At 36.0% G+C, this 21,952-nt stretch overlaps 1 protein-coding gene across 1 annotated transcript in view; it reads right to left on the reverse strand.

Annotated features, from left to right (window-relative positions):
- syt1a (synaptotagmin Ia) overlaps positions 1 to 21,952 on the reverse strand; it is a 310,170-nt gene that overhangs the window by 154,943 nt on the left and 133,275 nt on the right. Inside the window, exon 3 of the mRNA XM_088647276.1 lies at positions 2,096 to 2,171. The gene's annotated coding sequence lies outside the window, so the exon portion shown is untranslated. The remainder of the gene's footprint in view (positions 1 to 2,095; positions 2,172 to 21,952) is intronic.

Raw genomic sequence — 21,952 nt, forward strand, 5'->3', positions numbered from 1 at the left:
CACCATCACCCATAGGCTTGTAACCAGATTGATGTGCATATATTACACGCTGCACGTAACCATGCAACCCAAACCAAACTCCCCTCGTAGCGACAGCGTCCCTGTTACATGTTCCATCAAAAGTCTGGTATTAAATAATACAACTAAGAGAAAGTGGGATTGAGCTTCAGACTTTGTCAGGCTTTGCTCTTTCAATAGTAATAATTACTTTTATTTTCTAAGGGTTTGCAATTATAATCAAACATACTGTAACCATCCTTTTATTGCAAATGGACCTCTATATTTCCAGTTAAAAGGCTCCATGTTGTCTTGTGCTTTATTGCTATTGATTATTTTGGCTTGTCTGCTTCTACCTCAAGCAAAAGATCAGATTGAAATTTTCAGGTATTGATCACAAGTGCAACATATTCTTAGGACAGTACACAATTAAAAAAAAAATCATAGTCAATGGATTCCAGGTTTCCCAATTGGCTTGAAAGATTTCAAGAAAAATCAAACGTGTGATGCAAAATAATTCAAAACTCTTTCAGTCCTACCTCTTTGAGCTTGGAGGTACTTTATTTAGAGTTTCTATTCAAACACTGAAGAATGAGCAAAAAGCGGAACCAGACATTCAACCATCATTTCATTCCAACATAAAATATAAATTCTACTGTGTTTCTTCATCGTATATCCAAACAACAGCACTATTGTCCCAGGTAGTGCAAGTCCTTTGCTCAGAAGTTACAAGAAAAACATTTGACAAAACTGCACTTTATACAGGCTTCATGATACTGTGATGAAAGTAAGTTAGAACCTAAGAAATTGTAGTGCCTTAAAAGTTGAACAATTCTGAAATGATGTTCTGAAAGATATTTTGAAAGATAAACATACAGTAATTATACAAATGTAAAGGGATTTAGAGTGTATTTGGTCTGACAAGTCTTTAAGTTACCAGTACACTTAAGAAGCTACAGTTTAAAAAAACCTATTGCACTCACTGATAAACAATAAAATTGTTTTGTAAAAGCTACAGTATGTTCAATTTGGTCGTGTCACTACTTTTATATCTACATTTTTCTAGAAAGTCATTTGGAAAATGGTTTTGAAAAAAGCTAGTCTGTTTTATTTTTTTTAATTAAAAAACATTACTGTAACTGCATTCAGAATACTGAAGTATGACCTAGCCTCTTAAAATGAAAAAAACATATACAGTAATATAGATACTGTATGATAAGGCTTCAGTATGAAAAACACATGTTGTTTTATTAAATAAGATGATAATAACCTTGAATACAAAAAACGTCTGAAGAGAAGTGCGATTCAGTGTAATCTTTGAAACATACAGTAACATTTCTGCAGTAAACTGTATTTTCAACGATGTTGCCTTTACAATATCAATTCAAACTGATACTTTACAGTATCAAATTAAATACTTGAATTTTTTTTCTGTAACATGTCCTAAAGGAAGAGGTTTTCTGCCTTTTGACAAAACCCGTTTGAACGACCAGTAAGAAGAGTAAAGAAATAGAAAAAAATGCAGCCTTGTTACTAAGGAAGGGGCTCCGGTAGATCTTTTGGAGTCCAAAGTCTAAAACACCAGTATTTTTATCTGTTATCTTTCAAAAGACAGAGATTTATTTGTACCAGGAATGGGAGTCCACTGAGTAGTGCTGTACTATTCACTTTCCAAGTATGACTGAGCATCAAATCTATATTGTCGTTTTTACCATTAGAAATATACAGTAACTTTTATCAAAAGGAATAAACATAAATTATAGTGGTCGACTCAGAATATCCTATTAGTGTACTAAAATCTGGTACTTAAAGATAATATTATGTTTTTTTTTCTCCCACCTTATGTTTAAGAACAGTAAACATCTTATAATAAGCAACACATTCAAAGCAAGATAATTCAATAAAGGTTATATTATGCTGTAGTATGTAAGCCTGGCAAAGTTGGCATTTAACAATGACGACCCCAAAAGACCAAAGATCCTAAGGCTCTGAGGCAAAGGGACACCACATTCAGACCTTTCCAAACCTCTGACATTTATACTGAAACAAATCAACAATTCATTTATCTTGCTTTGGACACAAAGGAACATAAACTAACCTTTTATTCAATGGCACCCACTGCAAAACGAACCAGGACACGAGCTTCACACCAGATACTGGAGGTCTGGTCTGTCCTGAAAAGAAAATAGGTGTCCGTTTTAGCAAACACATTATTTAAATAATAATAGTAAACTGGAGGAAGAAGGAAAAATGAAAATAAATTTCACAGAGACAAAATACAAAAGATCCACACGTAAATGTTAATTAAGGCAGTGGAATGAAAGAGAAATTAACAAAATGTTAATGTTCATTGGATTTTAAAAGCCTCGGAAACTATTTTTGTATATTTATAAATGGTGCTTGTAGAACCCATTTTCATACATATCCTGTAGTACTCAAGGCACCGTATCAACACAAATAACCTGTTTATTCCCCGAAGCAAAATTGCACTTAATGATACTTTGAATAAAGTCAATAGTTATCAGTTGATTTCAACACAAGCTATACACTGTTGAAGTACTGTGAATAGATTATCACACTGCTCCACTACAGACTATTTTACTTTTATACTATGACTTGTCCCTGTATGTTTCAATAAACTGCTTCATTATCCTTGATTGGATGATGAATATCGCAGAATATTATAGAATGCTACTGTATATTCAAGCATTCATGAATATTATTAATGCCACTGAGTTTTTTAATGTTTTTAATGCTTAACTCTACATGTATATGAACAAGTAATTTATTCCATGCTGAAAAGAGAAGAAAGAAAACATGTTTCGGCCGTGGAGCCTTCTTCTACATGTATATATTTTGTTGCAAACTGTTCGAAGGTTACAAGAAAAAAACTCAATGCAGTTAGCCTAGGCTCAGCATCCTAAAAAAATAAACTAAATAAGAGTTTATTCAGCTCACAGATATAGACCATAAAATGTTTTGAGGAGAAAACTAACAAATATTAATTGAGATTAAAGACACAAAGACACAAGCTATGCCTGCAGTTTACAAAAATCAGAATATGGTGGTTCTTTGATGAAGAAATGCAAGCAGTGGTAGAAGGCCTTGTGTTTCGATTGGTCAGGGTATGTTGGAAGTGCAACAAGGAGACGCAGCAGGACTTATGCTAGGGCTGTTAGTGCAGTATAAAATTTGTAAAAGCAACTGTTCTTTTTAGTGTGTTCAGATTGAATCATTAGGATTAGTATATTTTTGTGCTTTGTGGCTTTTTTTCCTGTGTTATTGTAAAGGGCAATGGGATTATTGTATGAAAATGCATCTGCCATGCTGTACTGTACAGTACTGTATCTGTAGGACACAGAAATGTACTTGTTTTGAATGTTGTTTATTGAAGGCAGCCTAAAATAAGTTATGTTAAATAAGCAACTGACTAATATGTCAAATGCTCTTTGAGTTTGTCTTTTAACTAGTTGTTTAGCCTTTTTAAAATTCCATTATTACACATTTAAAATCTCATTGTTACGATAAATTAAAAGAAAAAGTGACTCAATTATTTACTCTTATTCCATAGATAAATTTAGAATTACAGTCCTTCTCTGTGTTTTTAAAGGGAAATTGTATCATTTAAGGTGTCTACACTTTGTTCCAATTTCTTATTCACGAGGAATGACAACGCCCCAAAATCGAAGCGTAACAAACTATTGTGGAGTGAACATTTGGCTTAACCTGCTTGGCTGAGGGCCGAACTCCTGGCCGTAGGATGAGGAGGCCAGGACCCCAAAAAGAACCAAGCGAGACCCCAAACCACCAATGCAGTATTTGGAAGAGCTTGAAGAAGGAAAGAAGGCGTGATCTGTGGCGCGTGGATCGTGCAGCGTTAGGGTAGTCGGAGTCTCTATAGGTTTACTGTAGGGAAGTCGCTTCTGTTGACCTAGGCGAGTCACTTATTATGGATACATGTTGAGGAACGGACGCGGGGTCTAAGTGATGAGGAACTGTGTAGGCTCTCCGTGGATGGGAAAGGAAAATTGCTGCTATTTCTGGAATGGGTTAGTGGTACCGGCGTTATCTGGATGGGTACTGGCCCGTGTTTGTGATTGTCCTCCAAAAGCAGCAGTGGAAATTGGATACTCCTGTGCTTGATTCGCATGGTGATCGGGAGGAGAAATGGAGGTAGACAGTAGCGACTTGGCCTTTTATAGCCGTTAACTTTGATGGGGGTTTCTTGGACAGATGGGGTGGCCGGCTCGAAGGAAGTGATGCAAAAGTCGCATGCGAGGGAGAGAGATATCGCATTTGGTATTTATAGTGTTCGGTGGAGGAAGGATGAAGGGAGTGATTGCTAATCACTGACGGCTGGGAATGATTGAGCATGGTTGTTGTCACCCCTCCCGAACTTTAGTTAAATAAACTCCATAAATTAGATGTTGGATGTGAGCAAATCTTTTGTTCAATATGTATAGTGTTTAATACATAAATGGACTATATCAATCCGTTATAAATAAAGCTGCATATTCCTGATTAGGATCATGGTGATCCAGGGCCTGTGTAAAAAGTATGTTGCAAATGTAAGGCTGCAAAGCATGACTACACCCAGGATTGGAAACTAATCCAATGCAGAGTCCATACTCAAGCACAATTAAGACCCCGATTAACCTACAAGACAGGAGATAGACACATAAAACAAAGTCTCTTATACCGAACATTCAGAAGTTTGGAGTCATATTCAAGACCCAAAGCAGAATAATATAACTACTGTACCTTTTTAACAAGAGAATAAAAAGCCTCACAAATCTAACTTAAATTCACTTAAATTCTGTCAGCTTATCAGTCACTTAGTTGATATTCAAGGACAGCTTCCAAAACTTCACTGACAAAAAGACAAGTGATTCCAAAATTATACATTTTATGTGTCATCAAGTTGTAGTTTGTGACTGGAAATGACAGGAGCCCCATCTGTCCAATTAAATGTATTCTTCCTGGATTTAGGAATGACGTCCAAATGGTTGTGTTTCATTCCTGATGTTCATTTCTGCCAAAGGGATAGTGCTCCCATAATGTGTATTGTATTGTAACAGGCATCTTTACAGTTAATTGGTTCAAAAGCCCAACTAAGTAAATCCAAATTTAAAAAGAAGAAAATATAAGCAAGCACTATCCCAACATATCAATTAAAAAGGCCAAAAATCCAACACTGCTACATAAAACTGCAAATAGGGAAAATGTAATCCTCACTGTTTTTATGTTGTTCAACCAAAACCTACTTTTTATTTTAATCTTCTAAAATCCATTATTTATGGTCTGCTTTTTCCATTTATTACACATCCTCATTACTTGGCCCTTGAAACATCAATGTCTGATACAGAGCACCAGCTTGGAGAGGCCGGCTTACAGCAGCTGTGAATTTCCCCCACAGCTGCTGTCTGTCACTGTGCCTTCAGCTCAGCCGGCTGCTATGTGCTTCCCTCTCAGCATTCACAAGGGGACAAGCGCCCTCTCAACCCGGATGGAACCCCTTCTGTGACCCACCATAATCAAAGTCCATTTTTTCAAAAGAAAGGAGTGAAAGACACACGTGTTTTTGTTTTTGACGTGACACAAAATACCATGGTGTTGTAAATAACCTTTCCAGTCCAATCATTCAAATAACACTTGCACACAAATTAAAAAGACTTTACACTGTACACGCCGTTTTAAAAATAAAACAGAACGTAATTTTTTAGCCTATCAAGGAAATTATAAGTTTTTGAGGAAACTAACAAGCAGCCAAGAAACTGTTACTTTCACTGTAAACCTTAACCCAATACTCCTTGGTACCTGCTGTATGTGCTGCCAAAATCCCAAATGAAGCCAAATATCCAGAGTGTTTAAGAAACTATGCTCCTATGTTATACAACATGAACACATTTGATAGAGGTTTACAAAATAATGAAAACTGATTAATACATGTGGCCTATAGCGCACAACAAATTCAACAAGAAGGAAAATTTTGAAAACAATTACTGGCAAATACAGAAAATGCACAGTATTTCTCAAAACCCGAATATATCCCGAGCCGATCGGATTGCCTCTCTTGGAAAAGCTGTCCTCCTCCATCAACAGTACAAAAAAAAAACGTTTAATCATAAACAAGGTCACTGGTTCCTAAACCTGAGATCCAATGTTTTAAAACATCCAAAAAATGTACAGATGCCTGCACTACAACACTTAACAGCATTAAGGTCATGGCTTACCAACATTTTTAGAGAATCGAGTATATGGACATACCTGTATAACATTTGCAAACAATTCGATGCACAGAATTGGTCACCACATAAACATCATCATAGAAACCAGCAGTCAATGGAAAAGAGAAAAGGAACGCAGAAAAAGGAAAATAGGGGAATTAGAGAGCTTGCATATACAGTACAAGAAACTGATGTGAAGGTCATAAAGAGCAAAGCTATTTGCCATATAGAAGACATGCAAAACTCCAATTATACTTTACTTCACCTCAGGTTATGGCCCTATGGGCTTATAATTGGAAGGCCGGGAGTTCAAACTCTGTCATTCTACCCTTGAGTAAGGAACTTTGCTCAGATTGTTTCAGTTAAATAGCCAACTGTGCAAATGTAAGGCACTTTGGATAAATATAGAAGCTCAACAAATTATACTTATTTAACTGATATTCATGCATTTTAGGAAGGTTATGACGCACTTTTTCATTTTATACAAAAGCTCTTAAAATATAGATATATTACATGTACTTCTCTACACCTACTTTTCTAACTTGAGCATTTTAAAGTGCATCTTCTCTGCTGACAAAGAAACCCTACATCCTTACTGTTGCCTTCACATTATAATTTCAGACCAAGTTTAGAATAAACAACGTAAAATGAAAAAAATGATTTATCGCTGCCATTAATACATGGATATTGATAAAACAGGAATGAATCAGTGCTATCTATTAAAAAAAGAGGGGGATTGCTATCTATTATCTGGTAGCATTCTGAAGGTGTTTACCAGGTCTTTGACACTCAGATTAAAAGCTATTAGTCAACACTGGCAGGTGTGCAAGGACAGGGACGTGGATGAACAATTTATATATTAGTATATCAAAAGCCCATTAGATCTTTGTACTACAATAAATAATGGCATGCCGGAAAGCACAGACAGATGGCAAAAGACTGAAATAAATAGATTTTGCACGGCTCCAAAGAACTGAATAAAAAAAAGAAGCTTTTTTCCATATCCAGGTGCCAGTCATTATAAAGGCCTTATAATTAAATATTAAACATACTTACTAAATCTTGCTATGAATAACATTAAGTTTCAAAATCAAATTGTACCCTCTTGGAAAATAACAGACAACAGACTTAAGCCTTGATAAAAATCAAAACGCTGAACCACCAATCAATCTTTATCACGTGGCATGAATGGAACTTGAAGCAGCTGGAGGTTGTGTGGAATTGTCAGAGCCGCGATGGTTTATCATGTAAAGATCATTACTGCACTTATAACATCTAACATTCCGTCTCTGCGTCTCCCTTGACCCTTCCCTCTCCTGGCACTTTTTAAAGCACAATTCACAGAATCCATCCCTTCTTTCCCAACTATTCCACACACTGTTGGAGCATGCCCTGCTACAGCACAGTCTACACTAGGAACTCGTGTGCCTTCCTGCTAAAACTGTCTTCCTCATCATCCTCGTTATTATTATGTTGCTGTGTATGGTGATCCACAGGTGATCTTCAGGTACATTCACAGCAGCACAATAAACAATGATCCGTCCATTTTCACAGGAAGCCAGAGTCTGTTCCAGCAAGCAAAGGACACAAGGCAGGATACACCCCGGACAGGAGGCCAGACCATCACAAGGCTCACATAGACACAAACACAGACAACACATTCACACCAGGGCCAATTTTCCCAGAAGCCAATTAACCAACCAGTACATCTTTGGACTGTGGGAAGAGACTGGAGCACCAAAAGGAAACCTATTTGAACACAGGGAATACATACAGACTACACACAGGTAGCACCCCAGAACATCCTGTAGCTGAACCCAGGGCCCAGGGCAGCTAAAGCTGCCATGCTAACCACTGTGTCACCATGCTGTCCACTCTACAAATATTTCACAATGTACTGTAAATGTTTTTTGTTCTAAAACTACATTATGGCAACAATGTTTTTCACATGTTTGTATGAGTTTAAACAGTATTGATTTTTTCTTTAACCAGGTAATAAAGACAATGGAAGAAAGGGGGACAGCATCAATGATAGTTATAGTTTTGAGAAGGCTTTCTGTATTTGGTCTTGGAGATGTTAGAACAGTGTACTGTACTGTATCTGTACCAAAATGTGAAGTATACAACAATATGACCTTTGTGGCTGGTGCAAAGAAACAAGACTATATATTTTTAATATTTATTAATCCAGAAACCCTGGCTTCACTACTGTCTATAGAAACCAAGAGCTACCATCTAAATAGGAAGTTAAAAGTGTGCCTCTGTTAATTCCGGAGATCTGATAACATGGTCTCTAAGGACTACAGCATAAATGAAAAATCTCTCGAAGCCTTTGAGTAATGTTATTCTGGTTAATCCACTGTTTGTTTTTAATATTGAAATGGGATAAGAGATTTAGAAAGCAATGCTATTTTTATTGTATTTCTTTTTCTGGTAACACCAATCATTCACAGTCTTTGTTAGCAGACTATCAAAGATCTCTATCATCCAAAAAGTTGTAAGATTTGCTGAAGCTGTATTTGTAATAAAGAAGTATAGTATACTGTATATGACCTGCAAGCTAGATCTTCAAGGAACCCTCAGGCCATCTCCCCAGTGTTCTGACTATTCAATATTTCTGTTCAACATGAATTAAAGTACACTGTATACAGTATATAACATAGGAAACGTGTACATTTTACTTTAAATACCGACAGAGTTGGCAAAAAATCTTAAAGTAGAAGTGAAATGTGTTCACTAGCACTGTGGTAACATTAGACCTACAGTGATACCTTCGGCAGAAACTCGATGGATTTTCTTTAAACTTAGGCTTTCTTAAAATGTAAAGGGAGAGGACAGTTGACATGCATAGACAAATGGATCAATAAGTACGAAATGTGTTACATGTTAACAAATGAAAACACTGCACTGCAGAGGGAAAACTGAAAATTCTATAAATGCATTGAAAAGTATTAGACTGGTTTTTCACTGCCCCAGAAACAGCCATCTTTAAGATTCAGGAAATGAAAGAATATTTGCTCAAGAAAGGGCACTAATGAAATAAAGGGTCTTGCTATTTTTATTTCTGCATCTTAAGTGAGGTAATAAAATTATGGGTACATTTTGGAATGAAGTTCAAATTCTACATGTGCAAGAAAGGTTAATGCAAATTCCAAGTAATCCCACTTGTCATGGTAAACCTGCTCCTGTAACATTATCTTACACAGGTCTTTTTTTTAAATTTGACCCAGAAATCTGGAAATGGTACTCTGAAGAAATAAGGGTTTGGTGAGACATTTGACAGTCCCTAAACACCCTATGTTCATTTCCGGCTACCTACTTGGCTACTGCATGCACAGTCTCAAGTAACGCAAGAGCAGTGCATCGGCAATGTGATTTGTGATGGCCAAAAATATCCCTGATATCTCCAACTTTATGGGAGAGGTCAGCAGCCTGCAGGGACCACAGTATACTGTAGTGTGTGTCTACACAGGTCTTTTTAATTGCTGAGAGCAACATTGTTACCCGTGAGGAAGTGGGTCCAACTATAAACATGCCCATCATACTCAGCTGTGTTACCCACTGGCTTGTGCCTCATGAGGATCTTTTCTCTATTAACAGAACACACCCTAATGTATCATGCGTACTCCCCTTAATAAGTGTGTGGCATTATTAGCACATATTGGATTTTAAAATAATTAAAAATAGTATCACCAGTGACATCATTTCAGAAAACATAGGTTACTTTCAATGATATGCAATAGATGAACCTGATTAGTCATTCCAGGGAAACGTACTGTATACTGTACATTTGTACCAAAAAATATGTTGGATTAAAACAAATCACTTTAACAGGATAATTGGGGATTTCAGTGATGTAACACTAACATCCAGACTTTGCCAGACTGAAAAGTGGGAAATGTTTCTGACCCTTAGTGGTCAGATTATTGCATTAGTGAACCCAGCACTCTCTTAAAACCAATCCTTGTGTGAATAGAAGAGTTTTGTGGTTAAGACTTGTACATAATTTCCAATTTACAAAAAAAATGTGTTCCAGAACTTCATTTCAAGTGGGTTGTTCTGAACCTAGAATGCAATTTTCCATAGAAATAATGTTCTAGATGGAGATTAGGTTCCCAGGCTAGCCCACAAAAGTCTATTCAAATGAAAATGCAGGCGAAATATCGTATAATTGCCATCTAAAATAGTAGAAGGCAATACTGGTGTAATCCTTGTAATTAAACAAAACAGAAGAACAATCAAAACTGAAAATGAAAATGTATTTTTTTTTTACCTTGAATGTTGTTACTGCAAGCATTCAAGTTCTAAAATTGATTTTGATGATTTAAAGTACATACCTCTAGCTTTGTGGTTCTCCCTAAGAAATCTAAAATATGTTGTATTGATTTGTGCTAAAAGAAAAATCTTTTAACAGGACAATTGGGAATTTCAGTGCTGTAACTCTGGTTCTCATTACTCTAAATAAATTCTATTTTCACTTGAAAACATACAGCTTTCCTTGATATAGGTGTATCACACTACTCTTAAGCTATTCACCCATGATACATGAAACTAAGTAAAAAAACAGAATATGATATTCAGTCAATACATTTCTTGCAAAGTTAATCCTCTTCCAATAATAATATCTCATTTTGTTGAATAACAAATAATATGCACACATTTCTTATAATAAAGTATTTTAAATAAAAACATGAATGCACAAGCTTAACTCTTTAATGGTTGAAAGTAGTTAAATGTCAGACAAATCTGAAAATGCTTTAAGCACAATAGACAGACCATCAGTTCCTGAAGATTTGTTTTAAGTGTTTCTATCCTACAAGAGCTTTTGCCTCTTCTCTACTAAAACTGTCTTATATAGAATTTGTTTTTGCTCAACCTGATGTGTGTGTTTATAAACACCTTTAGCCAGTTACCTTTCATCACCCTTCCATCAGGTTTTCCCAGTTTTATCTCTGAGACACCCTACTTCATACTTTACTGTTAATTTACTATTTTAATACTGAAAAAGCCTCCATTGCAATATTATTTTCCATCTCACTCTTTGCATGTCTAATGTCCTTTTTTATCTGTACTTCCAGTTTATTATATTCCATTCCTTTAACTGGAATGGAATATAATATTGATTGTTGAGTATAATATTGAACCTGTTATGTTTAAAAGCTTTTTTCTCCCTTTGGTTTTCTTAATTGCTTAATAAGAAAGAGCCTCCATCTATTTCTACTGATTTTCTTATTCCATTCCACTTGTCTTAAGCTCTGTCTGATTCTTACATTGTGTTTTCCTAAAATTTCAAAGCTTATCGTTGCACTCTACCTGTAGAGTGTTTTCTCAATATACATTAAAGCATTCCACATGATGATCACTGCTAATGGTTTCCTTATTCATCATTATTAATTGTTTGAAAAAATATACATTATTAGCACAACACTGGGACTACATTCAACTGCAGACATCGTTTGTAGTGTTTCTCAATGTAAGTAAGAAAAAGGAAACTCTCCCAAGAACTTACCTTTTTAAAACATATATCCCATATATTATTATTGAACTGCATTATACTGTATAGGATATCTGATTTTGGATGTCTGTTGCAAGCTCCTAACACTATGTCCTTTGAAAGTTTTCATAACTCTGATCCATCTACTGTACATTCCCATATCTGTGATACAACTAGACTTCCTGTTTCTGTGCTTGGATCTTCAGTTTGATATATAATTCTACGACTCCACTAAAGTTCTGTGTCATCACAGCACTCTGAATCCATTAATGCAGTTTTTGCTGTTAGCATTCTATGTTAATGTTTCTGAGATTCCAATCCCATCATAATTCCATGCTAGTGCAGTGGCTTCTATTTTTTGCATCTTCCCAATATCCTTGGCATTTTTGTAAAAGCTTTAACTACCTGGTCTTTGACGGGTTTATTTTTTACTTTAGTTCTCTTTTTAACTCTGTTCCTTATGTACAGTATAGTGTCCTGCAGAATTATTCACACTCTTTCTATGGTGTACTATTTTGTGGAAATGCTTAAAGATACTGTAACTTAATATTTTATTCAAAGCCTAGAAGACCTCTTTGTTGTGTAACCATCATATTGTTGACCTATGGACAGTTTTTCCCATCTCAGCCACTGAACCTTGTACCACTTTTCTAAGTCACTATTGGCCTTACACTGGTATCCCTAACCCGTGTCCTGCTTGCCTGGATTCTCAGTTTGGCAGGATGACCCAATTTAGGCATGGTCTGGGTATCTCCCACTTATTAATGATCAATTTCTCCAAGTTCAAAAAGATATTAAGTGTCTTTGAAATATTTTATATCCTTCTCTCAATCTACAGTATGCCTTTATGCAACTTTATCCCTGAGGTGTTTTCAAATCTCCTTGGTGTTCATGGTTGAATCTTTGCTTGAAATTCACTACCTGACTGAAGAACCGTATAGGGATCAGTGTATTTATTCAGTTTATATCAGTATATTTATGCTAGAATCATGTGAACCGCTATCATTGCAGACTAATTTTGTAACTTGTGAAGGTAATTTTATTCACCTAAACTAATTCAGGTTTTTCACAGCAAAGGGCTTTACTTATGAAACCATTACTTTTTCATTTTTCTTTCAAATTATCTACTTTTTTTGTTTTTGCTTTAATTGTGTGGAGCAGTTTGTGTATATAACAAATATTAATTGCTACTTTGAAGTGTCCTAACTGCAAGGTTTAATTAAACAAAACGTGACAAATTTGCAGGAGCTGAAATAATTTTGCAAGACATTTATCTTGCAGATCTACTTGGGAATGTCCCTATTTCCACTCTAGCTTGTGTGTTTTAGTTTAGTTTTTTTTTTTCTGTAGAGAAATCCTCTCCGCAAGCTAATTGCTGCCCATCTTGCTCAAGCTAACTGCTTTCAGATGTAATGCAGATGTAATCCTTTGCTAAGAGCCTGTGTACACTTTGGATGTTGTCGACTACCTTAGTTCCAATGAGACAGTTTGTTATTGTTGACTCATGGCCCTTCATGCATATCTCACTCAAAGTGTCTGTGACAACAGAGGCTCCAACAACTATCACTTGTTTTTCTTGTATTTTTGGTGGCATTGGCACTGATTGAAGATTTCACAACTGGTGTCTGGACTTAATTATCTGTTCCTTTGGTGTGCTGACAGCTGCCGTTTTGAGCTTCCAAGTTGTATCTGTTTGTTTCCAGGTCCTGGAAAAAACTTGTTTGGTTAAGTGATGTTAGCGGGAGTATATGGATAGCACACTATATATTTTTTTTTCCATTGACAACCTAAGACCACATCCTCTCTACTCTGGGTTTGATTTCTGGGGTTTTGTTCTGGCAATTTATGCTGCATATCTCCATGAATGTGGAATTTGCCAGATCTACCATCTTGTGATGCTCTCTGAGGTTCAGCAGCCCCATCTCCAGAGCCTTCAAATTTTCAAAGAGGAACTGTTTTTTGTAGAATTTTTCATTTATGGCACCCTGATGTTGGGAGTCCTCCATGTTTTAACACATTACATATTTTTATAACATTGTCACATACAAAAATGTAGAAAAGAATAAGATGAAAAGATCAAATTTGTAAACCTATGAAGCCTACAGGTTTAGAGGTATTAACTCTCCTCCAAAATAAAAAAAAACACATTACATACCAAAATAGAAAATAGAAATTTCTGAAACCGTTCCTGTTCTAAGGCTTCAGTAAATCTACAAATCATCAGCTACATTCAATCATCCTTCAGCTACATTTGAGACCACTGACAGAAGAGTGGAAAAACAAAACCAACAGAAGTCACTCAAGCAGTGACTAGACTAAGGCATTGTCCTCTTTAATTACATATTAATTACATATTTCTTTTTAAAAGCAAAGCAATCTAGCCAACTCAAGTTAAGAAAAATTTTATATTACCCCAAAAAGCCAAACATATTTCAGTGAAGCATAAATAGGAATAGGCTCATATATAAGATACAATGTTTGTAAAGGTTCCTGCAGAGAGGTTTTTTTGCATTAAGTGGCTAGTGCATTGAATTTCATTTTCTTTTATTTTTGCTTAGCAATTGACAGAGCCTCTCGTTACAGATGGAAATGCTGCCAGCCTTCTGATACATGGCTTTCATAATAATAATCTTTAATGTTCGTGTTATGCGGGGAGACAGAAGTGCCTAAGCTTGAGGGAATTATAAAGCAGTAGAGAGGTTCAATAAAGACAGAAAAGGACAGAATAAATGATTATAATAAGAATGAAGATAAATGATAGAAGTATGAATTCTTTACCATTTTTGGTTTACCAGCTCTTTTGGGTCATCTCTTTTTTCTGTTCCCCTAAAATGGATGGCATTGTATAAGTTTTATACAGACATATGTGCATCCAGTTAAAAAGCAATTTAACCACAGGGCACAGCTTGCTAGGATTATGTAGCCGAGAGTGCCATATTTTCAGTTCTTTCCCTCTTTTCCTTGATGACTGCTCACAGTTAGAATAACAACAGCCTGAAAATCTGCATTAAAATTGTCGATTGTAATTTTTCTGTAAAATATTTTCTGTGCTGATCATCTTATATTCTTCTTTCTGTTTCATTTTAAAAAATATACGACACAGCTTTAACATAGAAAACAGAATCCCAGTGTGACTGCTTACATTCTCCATTAAAATGTCTTTGTTAACTGAAAAGAATTCTGATCAGGCTTCAAAATAACAAAAGAACCTTATTTTGACCTAATGTGATAGAACGTGTAATCGGATTGTGATAAAATCTCTGGAGAGTTATATAGTTTTTTTTGTTGCAATTAATATTGCTAGATACCACTCTTCAATATCATGCAAAATATCAGGTGTACTGCATCTGTACACATAAACTGGAAGTTTTTTTTAAATCATTGGACAAAAAAAAGAGGGTTCAGACAGTATAGCTTTTCCGAAAAAAGGTCAGTTAATTTACATAATAAAATTTATAGAATATTTAATACAAGTCCTGAGGATACAAAATTCTGAGAACATCTGACTGTGAAAATCATTTTCATTTATTAAAGGGTATGTACTCCTAGATTTTAAGAGTATTATACATTTTTATCATGGTGCTACCTTGTCTATTTTGTGCTGGATGGCAACCCAATGTGTCTTCAAAAGATTAATATATCCTGCTTTTCAACCCATACTGTAGCTCTCAATCCTTTTTCATTTTACACTGAAGTATAAGTTACATGATATCTCAAAGGCATCCCTTTACCTGTTGCCACACAAACCTGTCTTGAAAGCAATGCCCTCTGCAGACATTTCCCCCAGTAAGTAGGATTACCTCAGTGTACAATGACACCAAACATTTGTTTACTTCATAACCAAAGGTTCTTTTAGATGACTCAGTAAAAGAATGAGGGTTTAGGAAGTTTGAAGAAAACTATGATATTTTATCTCACATTTCATCCTTTAGGATCATTTCATAAAAGAAAAAGAAGTAAGGAGTAAGCCTGCTCTACTGAAAGCCTTCTTCAATTGAAAAGGTGAATTGCAAGTCAACACAACTTTAACTGATGTTCAAGGGAAGGAGGAAGACTTGCCTTAGTACAGAAATCAACACTGTTATTGTCAGAATCTAGAAACAAAATACTACAAATATCTCTTGCATATGTACCCTCTCCTTTTAAAAACTAATCAAGAACAATCAGCACTTTCATAGCAAGTTAAAAGCTGGTAAGGACATGTCGTTTCCTTATGTCATGAGAGGGTATCTGAGCTTTTAGTTTTCCTTCCCTTCTTGTCAGTTTTGCAGTGTAGTGCTGGACAGCTCCCTAGCACCAGTGGCACTGCTGTATAATAAGCATGTGCAGGAGCTGTTTATTCTTCTCCTTGTGCTCATAGTCTAGAAAATTGCTCCTGGGTTGTGTCTCCAGCAGTTATTTCCCCATTTATCCTAGCATGGCTATGGCAAAGGCTCTAAAGAATAAAATCAATACTTATATAGAGGTCCAATTCAACCTATTCTTCAAACGGCCTGCTTAGTGTGCAGCTCACAGGCACAGAAACAACATGTGGTGAGGCAACAATTTCAGGATTATGAAAGTCATGTTCTGCCCAGATCAGATCTGTCTCAGAAGCTGCCTATTAGTTCACAAAGGAACTCAATACATTAGCAGATCGTGACAGGTGTCTCCACTGGCACGAGGCTGCTCAGGCAGGACTGCCTGGTGGAGCAAGTGGCTGGGAGAGAGAGGGAGCTGAACGCTTCACTGGCATTGGTCCAGAAGAGCAACAGTCTCGTTAAGCCTTCAGCTCTTTGGAGAATAACAAATTCACATCTCTTTCTCTGCTGTTTCTAGAGCCCAAGGTTTCACACATGGGGTTATTTAAGGTAAAATCATTGTATTCCAGTCCACACTACTAGAAAGATACAACCAAATACACCCATGATGCTATGGCAATAAAGGAATACAATAAATATCATTGCTATACTGCAGACCTACTGTACTTATGAAAATATACACATATATACTGTAGGTGCCGTTAAAAATTGGAAGTTAAAATATTAGCTCTTAGAATAAAAAGCAGTTTTTGTTTATGTTGACATAGTAGCTATGAAAGGCTTTGGTAACTAAATGTTCAATTGAGAAAACCCAGTACTGTGTTCATGGTACACAATGTAGAATCCACATACATTACAATGTTCTGTGAACTATTCTGAAATACTAACAAGAAACGTGATTAAATTCCCTAATACTGGTAGGTAAACAGGCTCATTTTAGTTTAATTTCCATTAATGTTACTGTCTTGTGCAATTATTCAAAGCCTTGGAGCTGTACATTATTAAATGACATTGAATATAATATTAGCAAATCTGAATAAGTATGCCTGAAAGATCTTATGTGAGGAAATCTATACTTAGGATACCATACAGCTCATTAGCTAAAAGAAAGGAATCAAATCTGTTCATTTCAGCTCAGCTAAAAGATGTTCCCTTAGCAAACCTCAAAGGCAAAGCGTGAAAGAAAAAACAAGCTGGAACTGAAGAAAAATTATTGTAAAGCAGCAGTATAAACACCATGGAAACAGTTAAGATTCATTGGGAGTCTGTGTATGGAACTAAAAGCACAGAGCTTAAAAGGAAACTGTAGTAAAAACAATGCTACTTGTAAAGCCATGATGTAGTCCAAACTATTGATTTGACTGTTTGCAGACAGCGATATTACAAAGGAAGCTATGATAACATCTGACCCTAAGTAAAGATCTTAAGAAGGATCTGTAGTCTCAACAGCATTCTAAAACGGCTAACCTTTTTCCTTAGTACATAAAAAATGTATTACGTTTCATTTAGTTTAAAGAGGCAGCTCTTTATACAGTATTTTATGCACTGTAGGTAAAAGAAATGGAAGTATTTAATCATGCTGTGAGTTAGGAAAAGATGAACACATGAGCAAGTATCGTATTTGAATTCACATCACAACTATTACTGCTGAGATTAATTCAAAACATAAAATAAATGTAACTATTCAGAGAAGAATGTCATTTTATCATTATTTCATTTATTTATCATTTATTTAATTAATTTATCATTTCTGGTCACACAGTAAATCGAGGAAGATCCATGATTCAGATAGTGAACTTTATTGGGAGCAATTTACCTGACTTACAATATGAGAACAATAGCCTGTCCAATAGGACAAGGCATTCAAAACCCCCAAAAGAAATTAGAGGGAGTCTATAAAACCAATATAGAATTCTTAAGCCACAAAAAATAAAGATAGGTTGAGTGTAGAGTTAAGAAATCCAAATTATAAGAGGGGAAATAAATGTTAGCATTTCCAAATCAACCAGAAAAAGAAAGTTTGAGACACATTGCTCTAGTGAATAATGTTTGAATGAGGAGAACCCTGTAACACCAAAGTAGAGACCTTAATTGTAGAGTATGGTGAGTGTGTTTAAAGTGAATTGGGTTCAGACTTGATGTACTGTAAACTCCATAACTTCAGAGGAGCAGTACTCAAAGGATTAAATGCAACAATTGGGAATCCTCAATCAATAGTGAGAAACACTGCACTAATTCAAGAAAGCTTAGTGCATTGATAAAGTGCAGAAGAAACTAGTGGCACTTCATTCACTGTTGATTTGACAAAGAAGCGCGGGTCAGAAGAGATGGCTGTCTAAAACGAGTGTAACCTGGAGTAGTGGTAGTAGGTTTGGAAGGACTGTTCTTTGGAGACCAATCTGAAGTAATGAATGAGTAGTGAGAAGTGAGACATAAGAAGGCAGTGGCACTGTAGGCACAGTGCCTAGGGCCTACAACATTTATAGGCCATACGAAGGAGGGAAACACTAGTGACTAACGATAAATGAGCTGAAACAACATGCTTGCAATCAACCTACAGTAGGTGCTCCAAATCAATGATCATATGCTATCGAGCGGCTGTTCTAGAAACTTGAATTATCGAAGTGATGGTCACTCGACTCGCTCCATCAATCACGTGGTTTAGCATTAGAATAATTTAAAGTTCATCATGTCAATCGACGTACTTCAATTGGCATTTACCCCTCTTTTTGCACATTTTGGATCGAAAGTGCCAGGGGCTTACGAACACCAAAATCTGCCTCTGCATGAAGGTGATGCAGTGTGAAGAGGAACAGATACTGGTGAAGGGAAAGGTGAAGAATTCTGAATTTCTGAATAAGGGGCGTGCCTGCAACCACAACTTATAAGGAATAGGGAAAAAACCCAAGATGAGATGCTTGGAAAGACTGGTGGTTCATGCAGAATTAAAGTGTCTTTATTTATAATATGTACAGCAGTACATTACTAATTATGAGAACAGATTTTGACTGCAAAAGGGACCCCAAAGTAGAGTAATGTTGGCGATAAAGCCTATAGCTTTATAAGCAAAATGTTGGACATATTTAGGAGGCAGACAGATGATCATTATAGAAAGTGATATCGTACCATTGTTGCACGAAAAGAAGTCAGTCTTAATTAGCCGTCCAGCTAATATCCAGGCTATCATAGTGGTGCAGAAGTGTTAGAGAGGAGGCCAACAATTTACAGATCCCGAGGGACAATGCACAGAGTGAAGTTAAATTGTAAAAAATAAAAGAGGAAGTGGTGCAAATTTCAATAATGCAGACAAGTCTGGCTTGTAGAAAGAAGGTGCAAAAAGGTCAAAACTGGTTAAAAATGAGCATGATTGACAAGAAAGGAGTGAAATTGCTGAGTTTTCTGTGTGTTGAGATCAAGGTTGAAAGCGCTATAGTGGGGTGAGCATCAGTGAAAGAAACTAAGCATGGAGCAGAACTCCATAAATCCATAAAGGATGATCCAGCAAGGGACTACTACCAGTCTGACAGCCAGGCAGTGTAAAGAAAACCAGCCACTGGGAGACTTGCAAGAACTAGGAGGAGAACTAGGAGTTTGGTTTCCTTTGAGCGGTTGGTAGAAAAAACAGGATTTTTAAAGGCAATAAAACATCAATAACAGTCACATATTCACAATTACTACTAACCAAGACCTCTTAAGAAAACCTGAAACAAAAATTAGCCTGATGTTCTACTTTAGAGTGAGATTTCAAATAAGGGATCATTACAGGCACTAAACCATGCAGGCAACAAATAAAAGATGAGAAATTGAGGCTTCAGAACAGTTTCTTCAGTTGCATAAAATAATCTATGCTTCGACATCATTTTAATCGATTCCTGTATTCTTCAGGTTCTTTCTAAGCAACATGCAGTGTAACAATGAATTTGACACACTGACAAGAATAACCTGAGCTGAAACACAGCCTGTAGTACTACACAGGCTCATGCTCCCAAGGCATCTCTCAATCCATTCCTAGTGCGAAGAAACTAAACTGATAAGATGTACTGTATATCCTTGCATGTGCTGCTCAGCACCTTAACATATCAGTTTCTGTCAGTGTCAGAACAGTTTTGATTTTTATTGAAAGGGCAGCAATTTTAGTTCAGGAAAGGCCCTTAGCTGTATGTTAGCTAGCCAGTCCATAGTAAAACAGCAAACATTAAAACCTTGGGAGAAGAAACATTTAAGTATCAGTAAAAGCCATCAGCTATTACCCACAGTGCTTCGCTTCTTAACAAATAGATTAAACATAAACCAGACTGAAACATGCTTAAATCAATTATACTCAGAGCATGATGTGATCAGGAGAGGAACAACCTACTGTAGGATGCCCTTTCTCACACTGAACACTTAAAAATACTAGATTTAGTCTTTAGTTTCCAATCTATCTCCTATCAGAATAGAAAAAGGAATTCATCCATAGAAAGATTTAAAAGATTTAATATAATAAGCACCAGATGTTACCATCCTCCCATCACAGATTTACCATAAGTGGTAATCAAAAATGCAAATACCTCTTTTTAAGATGTACGGTATAGAAATCATTAGCATATCATTAGTATAGTAAAGTGAGCTTATCTGAAACATGCATGTGAATGTAGCATTTTCCCCTTTCATCTAAAGACATCTCCATATTCCAGCCCCCTAAATCTGTAAAATTTGATACAGAATGTTTAACCTGTTGTTTAACCATATACTGTAAGTCATTTTATAATGAACAGTGATGGTCCAGAGAGTACTCATATTGAGAATAAAACCCCAGGGGAAGCCAATATGAAGAATCAAATTTAGAATTTTGTAATAGATGTTTATAACTTAAAACATTGTGAATCTCCAGAAAAGTTTGTATTGGGTCTGTAAATTAACTTTTTACTTAATGTAAACTCATTAAGCCCATGTTACAAATTATTTATTTTGGTGTTATTGAACTCTATAATGGAATAAGCATTAGTAAAATATTTGTAATTTTTAACTATTGCTTATTTTAATCCTATATGGTCTATATTGTTTTGTTTCAGTTATCATGGCTCTTTTGACCTCTTATATTAAACTATACTATACTATACTAACTAACTATCCACAAATACAAAATATACAGAGGTCACGAAACATCCTTGGCTTTATTTAAAGTGGACATTTTAGTTAGTTGATTCCTGTATTCTTCTTCTAGTTTAACAAAAGGACTTCAGAGACAATACCAAACGAAAATTTAGCTCATCTGATCCTGACCAGACTTTAATCAAAATGGTGCCTAGGTTTCTGGAACAGCTAAACAGAGTTTACTGTGTAAAAAAATCCTTCACAAACATAAGGCAGAAACTGCTTCATGTCTGGTCTACATGACCATGGCCTAACTTTCACTCTCTCCAGTGAAGCACTCCATTCATCCAACACTATATACACGAACTACTGTATTTTCCCTTTGGCAGTCTCTACTGTTGGGCATCAATTGTTACTGTTCCATTTCACACACAGTCTAATGCACTATGTTGAGTGTTAAAGTCGGTGGCCTGGCCTATCAAATCTAGTTCCACAAGCGCCAATCTTTTCTCAAGAGCTTATGGAAAAAAATCCTGAAGTTGCCTCTTTTATCAGCACTTGCCTGACACTGGCTCTCCACTTTGCCTTACCCCAAACTTACAGCATAAAAGGTTGGTAGAAAGGTGGAAGAGTGGAATTCACTTAGAACCTTTGGCAAACCTAGAGTGGAAAGAGTGAGACTAGACTGTGCCAGACCACTGACAATTTACATATTGTATATTCACAGAAACTTGCTATTGCCACCCCTATTTGTGAAGTTATTTGTGTTTTTACCCTCAATATCATTAATAGGTGTCTGGTTCCTCTTCCCTTAGATATTTACAATATATTCAAGCTTATAATTCAACTGAAGGTAA

This window comes from Lepisosteus platostomus, chromosome 9, assembly GCF_059453375.1.
Source record: "Lepisosteus platostomus isolate fLepPlt1 chromosome 9, fLepPlt1.hap1, whole genome shotgun sequence".
NCBI classification, from domain to species: Eukaryota; Metazoa; Chordata; class Actinopteri; order Semionotiformes; family Lepisosteidae; genus Lepisosteus; species Lepisosteus platostomus.